Source organism: Bubalus kerabau, chromosome 4 (assembly GCF_029407905.1).
Source record: "Bubalus kerabau isolate K-KA32 ecotype Philippines breed swamp buffalo chromosome 4, PCC_UOA_SB_1v2, whole genome shotgun sequence".
Taxonomy (NCBI): Eukaryota; Metazoa; Chordata; class Mammalia; order Artiodactyla; family Bovidae; genus Bubalus; species Bubalus kerabau.
Window position 1 is genome coordinate 82,515,050 of NC_073627.1, and position 13,345 is coordinate 82,528,394.

The following is a 13,345-nucleotide window of genomic DNA, read 5'->3' on the forward strand; positions in this document are numbered from 1 at the left end:
TTTGAAGCACTTGCCAGCTAAGAGCAAAAGAACATTAAATTATTGCATAGTGAGGCTATTCCCTTGTGCTTCTTTTTACCTCAGAATTGTGGTTTTGGGTGGAGTCTCACTAACATGAGTTTGGAATAAGATACCATGTCTGCAGAACAACTGTCTATATGATTTCTTGGAAGTGTGGTATTGACTATGCTTCAATTTTTTCCAGAGTCTCCTTGGTTGCCTCACCTTTGTAACTCCTTCCAAGCAGCAGATATATTAAAATTCTAAATATTTAAAATGGCAAGGAGCACTAACTTAGCCAGAGTATTTTTGAAATTGGGCAATTGGCAATGAATGAAAAGGTCTTGGCCCAAAGTTCAAGGCCCTGGCTGTGAACCAAAGAAGCAAAGAGAACCTCAAAACTATCCAGGATTAGTTGGTGGAATTGTTTGGATTTTAGTTTAGGTATTTTTTAGGGTGTCCAGAAAAGAATACTTTTCTTCAGCTTTAAAAAAATACTCTAAGTTATTTATATACCTATTCATCCATTTACTAATTTACTGAGTGCTTCCTAAGTGCTAAGGTACTGCACTTGACCCTAGAGACACAATAATTACTAAAACAGATCTGATCTTAACTAATATGTAAACAGACAAATGTGGAAGACAGACATGGCAAACCAATCACATAAATAAATGTAACACTGGACCCATGACAGGTACATGAGAGAGAATTATATTATTATACTCTGGGATAGCATAATAGTGAACTTAGCCAAACTTGGCTGGTGTGGAGGAATGGTTTATAAATCAGCTAAGGCTCCCTGAGGAAGTGACATTTGGCCTGATGGAGAGTTGGAATTACCAGGACAAAGCAAAAAGAATACAAGAAACCAGTCAGGAAAGTTTTCCCCCAAAGGAAAACCACTGAGCAGGATTCTGAAGAATGGATACATGTTTAATAGGACTCACCACTAGAACATTCTTTCTTAAATCTATCCTAAGTGAAAGTGAAAGTGTTAGCGGCTCAGTCGTGTCCAACCCTTTGCGACCCCGTGGACTGTAGCCTGCCAAACTTCTCTGTCCATGGGATTCTTCAGGCAAGAATACTGTAGTGGGTTGCCATTCCCTTCTTCAGGGTCTCTTCCTGACCCAAGCATCGAACCCAAGTCTCCCGCATTGCAGCAGATTCTTCACCATCTGAGCCACCAGGGAAGCCCTAAAGAAGACATTAATTTCTTTATCCTGAATTCCAAGAACTTCTGGCACCATTTCTATGTGGCAACTCTATGTCTAAGTATTTTTAGCATCTTCTCTGCCTTTTTGTGTCTCCTGAAGAAATCCAGTTCCCAGGCATGTTTGCAATACATTAATCTTTTTTCTTTGTTTCCAGTATCCTTTCATGTATGTAGTAAGTCTGAGCAATAACTTCATCCTCATGGCTCCTTCCAAGAAGATACTGGGCAATTAATGAGAAGATACCAAAATGCACAAGGCTGGATACAACCAAAGGAAGTTGCTAGCTTTTTAATTGCATAGTTGGGAGTTAGACAAGGACATCCTTGATATGAGTAGGCTGTGTCTAACAACAAACTGTTTTCACTCAGGAGTTTTGCCAAAGGGCATGCCAGTTTCCCACCCTTGCCTCCCAGACAGAGAGGATCCTCATCTGCCTGCTGGAGGAAATGGCATCTCTCCCCAACTGTGAACACCAGGAATTTTCCATTCAGGATAAATATCACAAGTTCTAGTCAGAACATTAGAATTTGCACCAGTTTGCAAGCAAGTCTTTTTTTTATACAGGGAATAGACAGAGAGTCCACACGGTGAAACTTCACAAAACACACACTTACATGCAAACTCCATTCTGAAAGGTGGGGCTGGAGGAGGCATGGCACCATCAAACCTAGGATTGTTTAAGCTGGAAAAAACTTTAGAGATTGCCTGGTGCAAGCCTCGCATGTTATAAAGGGTGAACTGAGACCCTTGGAAAAGAGACAGATTGGTAGTCATTCAAAGGCTAATGGCAAAGCCAGCCCTCAATATGAGTTTCTCTCCAGGGCCCTTTCTGTCACCCTAGGGTAGTGGGGTAAAAGGACAAATCTTTAATGTGAGGGAATTTGGAATATTTACGAATTTGACAGGATGGTACCTGAAGAATTGTGAAACTTAGTAGAAACTGGGCCAGGGGAGAAATACACCAAGGAGAGACAGCCAAAATGCTGGGAAGGGCACAGGACAGAGAGTGGGAATTACCAGAATAAGGTTTGCCCACCACAAATTCCCCCAAAACTTACAGTGCTGCTTTATACTCTTTTCTATTATTTCACCCTGAGGGAGGGATGCTCTGTAATTGAATCATATTTATCCACTGCCAGAAAATTTATCTGGTGTGAGAGGAATCCATCTTTGGAGCCAGGACACCTTCCCTTTCTGGGCTCTTCCTCTGCTTCAATCACCTGCCAAGTTCCCTTCTTCCCTTCTGCTGCCAAAAGATGTGCACAAACGTGCAAACCCATTCCCACAACCAACTATTTCTGTCGTCCAAGACAGAATTCAACAAACTCTTTAACTCCTAAGTGTCCTGTTCTCCAGGTTCCAATAAAGAAGGCAATTTGGGTTGATTTGCTTGCACAATAAAGAGAATAATCAAGAATAGCTTAAAGAGATGACCCACTGAGAACTATCAGAAGAAGCAAAGAAATGAGTCTATAATGGAAGAAGTTCAGAATCATGACCATTTCTAAGAAGAGACTGACAAAGAAAGGGGGCTAGCATTCTCAGCAGGCTTCAGATGATAACATGTTGGGAAGAAATCAAACTTTGTTTATTACAGACCATGTAACAGATACTGTGCCAGGTGCCTTACAAACTTTGTGCACTTGAATTCATGAAGGAAGGCATTTACATTCCATTCTATAGGTTAAAAAAAACAACAGCTCAGCTGTTCTGTAACATTCCCAGTGACACAGAAGTAGAAAGATAGAATCTGAAATCATATCTAAGTTGCATTACCAGTCATGATGCTTCACTCTAAACACCATGAGAAAAGTCTGTTTTGCCTATTGTCCACCATTGTATCTCTAACAATTAGCCCAGTACCCTGATATAAACAAGCTATTCAATAAGCACGGATGAAGGACTAAATAGATAAATAAATGAATAAGTGGGGCTGGCTTTTGGTGAGTGAATTTATTCAATAAGAATTTACTTAATAAGTACTATGAGCTGGGCTTTCAGTAGGTGAAGAAAAGAACAAAATATGGTTTCTGCCTTTAAGAAGCTTACAGTCTGGTCATCCAAAATCACTACTATATGCAAATCCATAAAGGAAAACACTAAGATTTCAATATAGAAAATGTCAAAAACTTATATAAAATTATCAGCCAACTACAGTAGATTGAAAAATAACGGTCATAATAATTTCTATTTCTTTCCATTGAGAAGTGAATCTAACTTCTTTGCCCTTTGACTCTCGGCTTGGCCATGAGACTAGGCTTGGTCAGTGGAACATTAGCAAATGTGCCAGGCACGAACAGAGGCTTTCAATCTGCTTTTCCCCTAGACTAGCTGCTTCCTGCTTCTCTATGGGATCCTGAGACCACCCTGAGGTAAAGTTCAGACTAATCTACTGGAGGGTGAAATACCAAGTGAAAAAGTCAATAAATCAGTAGCAATTCACAGAGGAAGAAACACAAATTGCCAACTCTAGGGAACAAATGGTCACAATATTTTACATTTCCTTGGAAATGCATTTATGGGAGGGACGTGCTTGCAATATCTATAAAGTTACATGAATGCTAACCCTAATTCATCACTTATTATATGCCACTTATTCCCTGTGTGTAACGTGTAATACTGGAAAGGAAATGGCAACTCCAGTATTCTTGCCTGGCAAGACGGAGGACCCTGGTGGGCTAAAGTCCGTGGGGTCGCAAAGAGTAGCACATGACTCAGTGACCAAACACCACCAACAATATGTAGTAACTTAATCCTCATAGAATCTTATGGAAGATGTACTATGATTATCTTTATTTTACAGAAAAGGAGACTAAGACAAAAAGAAGTTAAATATATATCATTGTCACACAGGTAATCAATGGTAGAACGGAGATTCAAATTTAGGCAGACTGATTTTAAAACTCACTCTTTTTTAACAATTAAATTATACTCATATTACACCAGTTGATATAAAAAATCTATCTCTTAACAACTCAGTGAAGAAGGTTTAGTTTTTTCAATGATAGTGTTGGAACGATTGGACATCCATATGAAACAAAGACCTAAACTAAAACCTCCTACCTTATACAAAAATTAAATGAAAGTGGAAAGATATAAAACTTTTGGGATATGAAAGAAAAATCTTCATGATGTTGGATCTAGGAGGTGAGCTGTTAGCTAGGACACCAAAAGTGTGATCTATGAAGAAAAAATGGATAAATCTGACTTAACCAACATTTCAAACTTTGATTTGTGAAAGACACTATTAATATTAAAATACAAACTACAGACTGGGAGAAAATATCTGCAAATCACATATATGACAAACAACCTACACCCAAAATATATTTTAAAACGCTCAAAACTTAAGAGCAAAACAACTGCTCTCAAAAAAATTCAATACTTTTAATGGGCAAAAGATCTGAGACACTTGACCATAGAAGATATGTGGATGGCAAATAAGTACCCAGAAAGATGGTCGATATCGTTATCTACTAGGGAAATGCCAAACAAAACAATGTGAGATACCACTACACACCTATTAGAAAGGCTAAAAAAAAAAAAGAGCCCCCAAACAAACAAACAAATCCTGATAATACCAAGTGCTAGCGAGAATGTATAGCAACTGTAACGATCACTGCTTGTGGTATGTAAAATGTATGGTCCAGTCACTGTGGAAAATGGCTTAATCATGTTTTATAAAGTTAAGTATACATTTACTACATCACCCAGCAATCCCACTACTACATATCTACCCTACAGAAAACTGATGTTCATACAGTGAATGTTTTTCCAGGCAAGAGTACTGGAGTACTGGCCATTGCCTTCTCCGTTATGAAGTAAAGTGAAGTGAAAGTCATTCAGTTGTGTCCGACACTTTGCGACCCCATGGACTGTAGTCCATGGAATTCTCCAGGCCAGAATACTGGAGAGGGTAGCATTTCCCTTCTCCAGGGGATCTTCCCAACCCAGGGATCGAACCCAGGTCTCCCGCATTGCAGGTGGATTTTTACCAGCTGAGCCACAAGGGAAGTCCTAGCAGCTCCATTTATTCATAATCACCCCAAACTGAGAAACCCAAATGTCCTCCAATAGACAAAAGCATGAACAGCTGTGGTACATCCAAACAATGAAAATAATACTTAGTGATAAAAAGGGATAAACTATTAATAGTTGCAACAACATGGCATTATGCTGAGCAATAGAGACCAATATAAAAAGGTTACATGCTGTATGGATGCATTTACATAACCTTCTGGGACAGGTGAGCCTATAAAGATACAGAGCAGATGAGTGATTGCCAGGGATTAGGAGTGGGACAGTTATGACCACAAAGAAGTGGCACAGAAACTCTTTCAGGGGGTGCTGGAATTGCTTTCTCTGTATTATAATGTGCCAGCAGTTGCAGGAACCTATATATGCATTAAAACTCATAAAGCTGGAACTTTCCTGGTAGTCCAGTGGCTAAGATGTTGAGCTCCCAGTGCAGGGGGCCCTGGTTCAATTCCTGGTCAGAGAACTGGATTTCACATGCCACAACTAAGAGTTTGCATGTGTTTAGTCTCTCAGTTGTGTCCGACTCTTTGCAACCCCATGGACTGTATGTAGCCCACCAGGCTCCTCTGTCCAGGCGGATTCTCCAGGCAAGAATACTGGAGTGGGTTGCCATGCCCTCCTCCAGGGGATCTTCTTAACCCAGGGATCAAACCCAAGTTTCCTGCATTGCAGGCAGATTCTTTACCTTCTGAGCTACATGGGAAAAGCTCACCTACCACAACTAAAAAGATCGTGAGTGCCGCAACTAAGACCTGGGGCAGCCAAACAAATAAATATTTTAAAAAACTCATAAAGCTGCACACACACCAAAATTAACTGTATGTTAAATTTTAAATTATGATAAACCTTCTTAATCACCAGAACAAATATGTAGATAGGAGATATTTCCTGCAGTCCCAACTGGAAACACAAAGATTATGCACAGGAACATGGGTAAATAAATGATGATTCATTCATTTGATTGAAGACTGTAAGTTTGCATGGAACTATATCCTTGATTTATTAAGTGAAGAAAACAAGATGCAGAACATTTTTGCACAAATATTGAGAAAATCCTAGAAGTCATACACCAAGCGGATAACAGTGGTACTTCTGACTGATGAAATTGGCAGGCTTAGGGGTCAGGGGTGGGGTGAGGAGGAAAGCAGATGTCCACTTATTGTTTTACTTATTTAGCATTGCATTTCTTTTGTCATTTTAAAGATTTTTATTTAGAACAAAAACACACATAACTAGCCAATCCAAAGGCAGTGTTCTACTTAATTACTGACACACTTGTCTCCTGCCTTAGACAGTGAGCTCACAGAAGAAAAGACCTCTGTTTTGTTTCTCTCCAGTTCGTAGCACCAAGCACTCTGTTTGACAGAATGTGTGTATTTTTAATATATTTAAGTTGAATTTGAAGAATTGAATAGTAATTAAAGTAGTACATCTTTTTTTTTTCTTTTTGGAATTTTAAGTCCAAGAATGCTTCTTTGATTAAGTTTTGCTATAAATTTTCTTGAAAAGATTTTTGTTTACTGAGTTTTTAAAAATTAGTTTTTATTGGAGTATAGTTTATTTACAGTGTTGTGTTGGCTTCAAATGTATAGAAAAGTGAAGCATATACATATATCTATATATGATTATATATACATATATACGGAGAAGGCAATGGCACCCCACTCCAGTACTCTTGCCTGGAAAATCCCATGGATGGAGGAGCCTGGTGGGCTGCAGTCCATGGGGTCGCTGAGGGTCGGATATGACTGAGCGACTTCACTTTCACTTTTCACTTTCATGCATTGGAGAAGGAAATGGCAACCCACTCCAGTGTTCTTGCCTGGAGAATCCCAGGGACGGGGAGCCTGGTGGGCTGCCGTGTATGGGGTCGCACAGAGTCGGACACGACTGAAGTGACTTAGCAGCAGCAGCAGCACATGTATGGTGGTGGTTTAGTCAGCTAAGCCATGTCCAACTCGTGTGACTCCATGGCTGTAGCCTGCCAGGCTCCTCTGTCCATGGGATCCTCCAGGCAAGAATACTTTAGTGGGTTGCCATTACCTTCTCCAGGGGATCTTTCTGACCCAGGAATTGAACCCGGATCTCCTGCATTGCAGGCAAATTCTTTACCGACTGAATTACCTAGACTCCTCTATATACATATGTGTTATACATATATGTATATCAACTTTGGATTCTTTTCCCATGTAAGTCATTAAAGAATATTGAGTCAAGTTCTCTGTGTTATACAGTAGGTTCTTATTAGCTATTTATTTTATATATAGTCAAAGTGGTACATCTTAAACCAAGGTGACAATTTTGTGAATTGCTAATTGCAGGGCACCATCAACAAGATAGTGGACTTGTTAAGACTTTTGGTCTTGAAGTTCTGTCTCATTTCCATCATCTGTAAAATGGGAAAATAACATCTAAATCATTGACTTTTGTGTAAAGGATTATTAGTATTAGCATGGCACGAAGCCAGTGTGTTCAAGTGAATCTGTATGAAACTATAGTAGTCTGTTTTAGCCCCAGAGGAAGGGATTTTTTTTTTTTAATTTTAAGTCATCTTGGAGCTAAGGTACCCACAGAATGAAGAACAGCTAATGGCTTTGTTCCCTGCTGTGTGACCACCCTCCCACACACTTCAAACCCACATGAGCAGGAAACAGGCCGATCATGAGCTAAGGAAGATTCTCTGTGTTTCCTTTCAAAATCCTTTGATTCTTGTCCCCTTTCTTTTAGGAATGACCTTAAGAGGAAACCAAATCTCTGCCCATGCAAATGACTCTGGAAAAACAGTTCCACAACCAGCTTGCTGGTGTGGAGGGAGCCCTGGAGAGATTAGGGTGCTACTCAGGGATGGACACAAACTCTTGCTCCATGGGCGTCTGCCAGTTGACCCTCGGGAAGACCACTGACCTACCCAAAAGCCTCCCCATTGTGTCCCCGGACCAGAGAACCCTCCCTGGCATTTTCCCCCTCATCTTTAAAAGTGAGTATGTGAAAGCGAATGTACAGTCCATTAAAAGTACAGTTCCTATACTTTGTTTCACTTTAGAGCAGGACAGTAGCTCTGCATTCTGAAGTATCAGCCCCCATGGGCTCCCTGATGGGGTCACAACCTTAACTCAGTAGTTAAAGAGGGCTCAGGGACCCTCTAGCCTCATTTCATTTAGTTTAGAAATTCCTTTATTACAGTTCTCGAATTCACTGGCCTTTGGACATTACCTGAGTTATTCCTGTGATTGGAGGTCTCCTATTTGGGAATCAGCTTGTGTGGTCATATTCCCTCTTCTCCATCCAAAAAAAAAAAAATTTATTGCATACTTCCAAACTATAGATGCATTTGTCAGGTAGAATTCCAAATATAAAATTTATGTCAGTTTTTCCCCTCTTAAACTGCAAGCCTGACCATCTCAAGAGGTACTAATCTATGCGTCTTTGTTAAGAGGGGCTTCCTGACAACCCTGAGCATCATAGTCAGTGCCACCTCCCTGGGCCTCTGCCAGGCCCTACATTTATGCCAGCGACAGTGACATCTTTCCAAACCTGTCGGGAGCTCTTCTCAAGGAATCACCCTTGGAATCTTTGCATGAGACTTCCTTCGATGATTCTTTTATTTCCACGTCACCTGGTGAACACTTGCTTAGGCTCCAAGGCTTGACCCAGGCTCTCACACACCCTGGGGAACCTTCCAGATGGCCCAGGGCAGGGACTGTGTCCCAGGGACAGCATAGGTGAGGTACTGAGTAGGCGTGGCGATGTGACGGGCCCTGATCCTACATACAGCAGCTGCCTGGGAGTTTATCACTCAAGAAAACAGCTCCTCCTTTTTCTTCCCAAGAAGACAACCTAAGATCTACTTAGACTTTTCTGGCAGCAAGGAGACAGAGGCCGTTACTTGAGGGAAAGCAGTTCAAAAACATGAAAGCCAAGAGGCAAATTCATTACGTGTTTGAGTTGGATACCCTGGGCATGGGCTGGATCCATTTTCACGTCAAATTTAACACAGAATGTAAAGTATCACAGGGTCTCACTTTCTAAGGCCAGGCCAGGGTTTGGTTTTTGTGCCCTTCGCCAGCTGCTCTCCAACCCCCTCCACTCAGCTCTAGGGTCATGGGGGCTACATGTGTCCCATTGGGTTCAGCCACCAGGGGCTCCAGAAGAAGACAGGAGGGTAGAAGGGGAGGATGGTCCCTCCCCACTGAGCCACCTACAGACTGCAGCTCGGTGGGGAACCTTCTTCTGCCACTGCTTGATTTAGGTCCAAGAGCCAGTCCTTCCCCTCTGCCTTCAGCCCTACACTTGTTTCAAGCACAGCTCATGTTTCAGCCATTCCCTTTATGTAAAGGAAATTTTGTGCTGATGTCTGAGAACTTAATCAGGTGAACAACGCTTCATGTGTCTTGGCTGGAGACAGGATTCCAGCTTGGTACCTACTTCTTGACTCTTGAAGCAGACACTTGGGCACCTCCCTAGCACTGCTATTTCTTGAAGGGGCACAGTTTCCAAATCACTGCTATCAAGTATTTGCTACCTGTTTCTCAACTGCAGTGTGTCAATTATGTACAGACAATTCCTAAAATGATTAGTTGTAACATCAGAACTATAGTTTATTAACTACTTGCCACCTTTCAGATACTTTAAATCCATTGTGTTACTTCATTTTCACAATGACTATGAATTAGTCATTTATATCTCATATCACAGATGAGGAAACTGACTTAGACAAAACAACGGTGATGACTAAATGAGATCTTAAATGTAAAACATCCGGGACAGCGTTAGAACTCACGACTTCCTTTTCCCTGACAGAGAGGTTAGCACAGTAGGTCCCTCATGTGTACTTACTCTTTGACTGCATTTCCATTTGCCTTAGTACCTTAGTAGAAAAATCTAAGTCTGCACATCTTAAAGAGCAGTGTTCTGTTAAATCTAATTTCCCATTCATCCTCTTTGCCAAAACTCAGCAAGTGGCCACAGCCTCAGCCCAGAGATTATAGCCTGACCTGTGCTACGGAAGACTCCATTTCCGTTTTCACAGGGATCTCACCAACTCCTAGGGCTTCAGTTATCATCTGTTCCAAACCAGATCTCTAGTTCCAACCTCTTCCCCTATATTACACTTATTATAGTAAGGCCTCCTGCTCACCTCTGTAAGCGTCTCAACTGTGATACATCTAGAATGAACTCAGCATCTTCTCCTCTCTTCACCTTCTCTCTCCCCTTCTCTCTTAAACCTCCAGCTTTCTAATCACAGATGCTTGAAAACTCTGAGTTATTGTCAACAACCATCTCCCCCTCACTGTTTGTATCCAATCACCATATTCCACCCCTCCTAGTTCTGTCTTCTCTCTCACATTCAACTCCTTTTCACACCTTCATTGTCACTCACTTGAACTGCACAATCTTAGTGCCCTTGTCTCTTTAGCCCCAAATGCTCCACAGGCTTTCCTTTCCTGGCCATTGATGACATCATTTTTTTCCACTGAGGATGCCCTTCCCCACATACATTTATCTGTTCAGGTCCAGTCTCTTCCAAGATTCAGCTCAAATCTCAGTGGTACTAGGAATTTGTCTTCTATTATGCTGCACAATTCAAAAAGTAAAGCTCAAATTTACAGACTGTGGCAGCTGAAGATTCAAACCCTCTATGCTTGTTTCTTGAATTGAAGAAAACAAAGGAATTTAAGATACAGCAAACATGAGGTGATATTTAATTAACAATACCCTGAAATGGAAATGTATATCTTAATAATGAAGTCAGATATCAGCTTTAAAATGACATCTGACTAGCACCTTTGATGTAGCCTCTCTCAGCTTCCCCTTAAAGCCATGGGAAAGAAAGTGAAGAACTGCAAATACAGAGATAATCAAGATAGTCAGTCTACCTATTGGCAGCATCCAGTAATCACAAAGGTCAATGAATTGGACTGAAAAAATGGATTTTCAATACTAAAATATTTTTAATGTCAAAAATTCATCTTAAAATTAAAAACATATGCTGTAAAAAGTAACTTGGATCTTCAATTCCATATTAAAGCAGCCAAGACTTAGAAGGGAACAGGAAGGAGGGGGGAAAGTTAATATGTGCTAAGTTCTTTGCTGATACACTGAAGTTCAAAATATGGTTTCACTATTTATTTTTATAAACATAGAGGCATAGGTTAAAGAGTGTTTTTTGAAAAACATAAGGGTAACCACTAACAAAATAAGAAACAGGATGTATACAACAAAAATGACTAGAGAAGATAAATGTAAACAAAATGTAGGCTAAGTAAAGACAGGAAAAAATAAGACTAAAAGGAAACAGCAGGAAAAATTTTTACATTAGAAAAAAAATCAAAGTATAAAATAGTATGTCAGAAGTTAAGATTAAATATATTATTTGTGATCGAAAGATAAATGCCTAAAATCACCTGCAGAGGGGCTCCTCTGGTGGTCCAGTGGTCAAGAATTGGCCTTGCAATGCAGCGGACACAGGTTCAATGCCTGGTCCGGGAAGATCCCACATGCCTCAGGGCAACTAAGCCCAAGTGCCACAGCTACTAAGCCCGTGCTCTAGAGTCCTCGAGCTGCAAGTCCTGAGCCCATGCACGGTGGCGACAAAGCCCATGTGCCGAGAGCCTGTGCTGTGGAACAAGAGAACCTATTGCAATGAGAAGCCCGTGTACCACAACTAGAGAGGAGTCCCACTCACTGCATCTAGAGAACAACAGACCCAGCACAGCCAAAGATAAAATTAAAAAAAAATGTTTTAATAAAAAACAGTGGTTCACATAAAAAAAAACTTAAAAAAAATTAAAAAGTCACCTACAGAATGACAGATATTCATAGAAAAAAATGAAACCTTCAAAGATGATGCTTAAAATCTTGAAAACAAAGATATAGGCAATAACTTATCAAGAAATGAAAAAAGAATGATGAAAGAAGAAAACAAAGATTACAAATACTAGTGTTAGACAAGTGGAATTCAAGACAGAAGGCATGGGATGGGACAAAATCTATCATGTATCTTTATAGACAGTAAATTCCATAATGAAAGAATAGTGGTTATGTATCATAGTGCTCTAAATCACATAGAATCAAGTAAAGAAAATACAACTGGTAAAAGCAAGAAGAATGTGAAGAAATCACAATAGTTCTGGGGAGATAATAGCATCCTGCTGCTGCTGCTGCTGCTAAGTCGCTTCAGTCATGTCCGACTCTGTGCGACCCCAAAGACGGCAGCCCACCAGGCTCCCCCGTCCCTGGCATTCTCCAGGCAAGAACACTGGAGTGGGTTGCCATTTCCTTCTCCAATGCATGATAGTGAAAAGTGAAAGTGAAGTCGCTCAGTTGTGTCTGACTCTTAGTGACCTCATGGACTGCAGCCCACCAGGCTCCTCCATCCATGGGATTTTCCAGGCAAGAGTACTGGAGTGGGGTGCCATTGCCTTCTCCGAATAGTATCCTACCTCTCTCATGAAGTTGACTAAAAATCAGAATACCATTTAGTAATAATTAGACATATATGTAATTACAGATGTGTACTTCAGGCACTGTGCTGCGCTGAGTTGCTCAGTCGTGTCTGACTCTGCAACTCCATGGAACGTAGCCCGCCAGGCGCCTCTGTCCATGGGACTCTCCCGGCAAGAACACTAGAGTGGATTTCTGTGCCCTCCACCAGGAGGTCTTCCCGACCCAGGAATCAAACCCATATCTCCAACATCTCCTCATTGCAGGCAGGTTCTTTACCCACTGGGCCACCTGGGAAGCCTGAAATCACCTGTACTGTTTTATACTTTTGTAGATCTTTTAGACCAAGCAGTTTGAGTTGAACCTGCTTAACTTAATCTTGGCATGGCTCAGAGGTGATATTCAAAATATTTGCAACCTGGGCCAGTGGACACTGACTTAAGCACCAGAAAAGGTTCTGAGGGACGCTGATGGGCCAGACATGAACCCTTTAGTTGCTTCATTGTTGGGAGGTCTAGAGGTCTTGAAGGAGGGGTCTAGACAACCAGGCAGCAGGTTAAGGGGAAATTAGGAAGCCTAAGCAGCAGCTATTAGACAAATAGCACAGAGTTAGTTCATTGTCCTAACAATGAATGACGAAGCAGTGC

General features: G+C 41.0%; 1 protein-coding gene and 1 long non-coding RNA gene across 7 annotated transcripts in view; both read right to left on the minus strand.

Moving 5' to 3' along the window:
* TEK (TEK receptor tyrosine kinase) overlaps positions 1–13,345 on the minus strand; it is a 106,425-nt gene that overhangs the window by 65,890 nt on the left and 27,190 nt on the right. Inside the window, exon 2 of one of the 6 annotated variants that reach the window (XM_055577840.1) lies at positions 951–1,197. The exons of the other annotated variants lie outside the window; for them this stretch is intronic. The gene's annotated coding sequence lies outside the window, so the exon portion shown is untranslated. The remainder of the gene's footprint in view (positions 1–950; positions 1,198–13,345) is intronic. 6 annotated transcript variants of the gene reach the window in all.
* On the minus strand, positions 7,102–10,789 carry LOC129649894 (uncharacterized). The gene is made up of 3 exons (XR_008713404.1): positions 10,636–10,789; positions 8,469–8,531; positions 7,102–7,644 (listed from the first exon to the last, which is right to left on the minus strand). It is a non-coding gene; the product is annotated as an uncharacterized LOC129649894 (long non-coding RNA).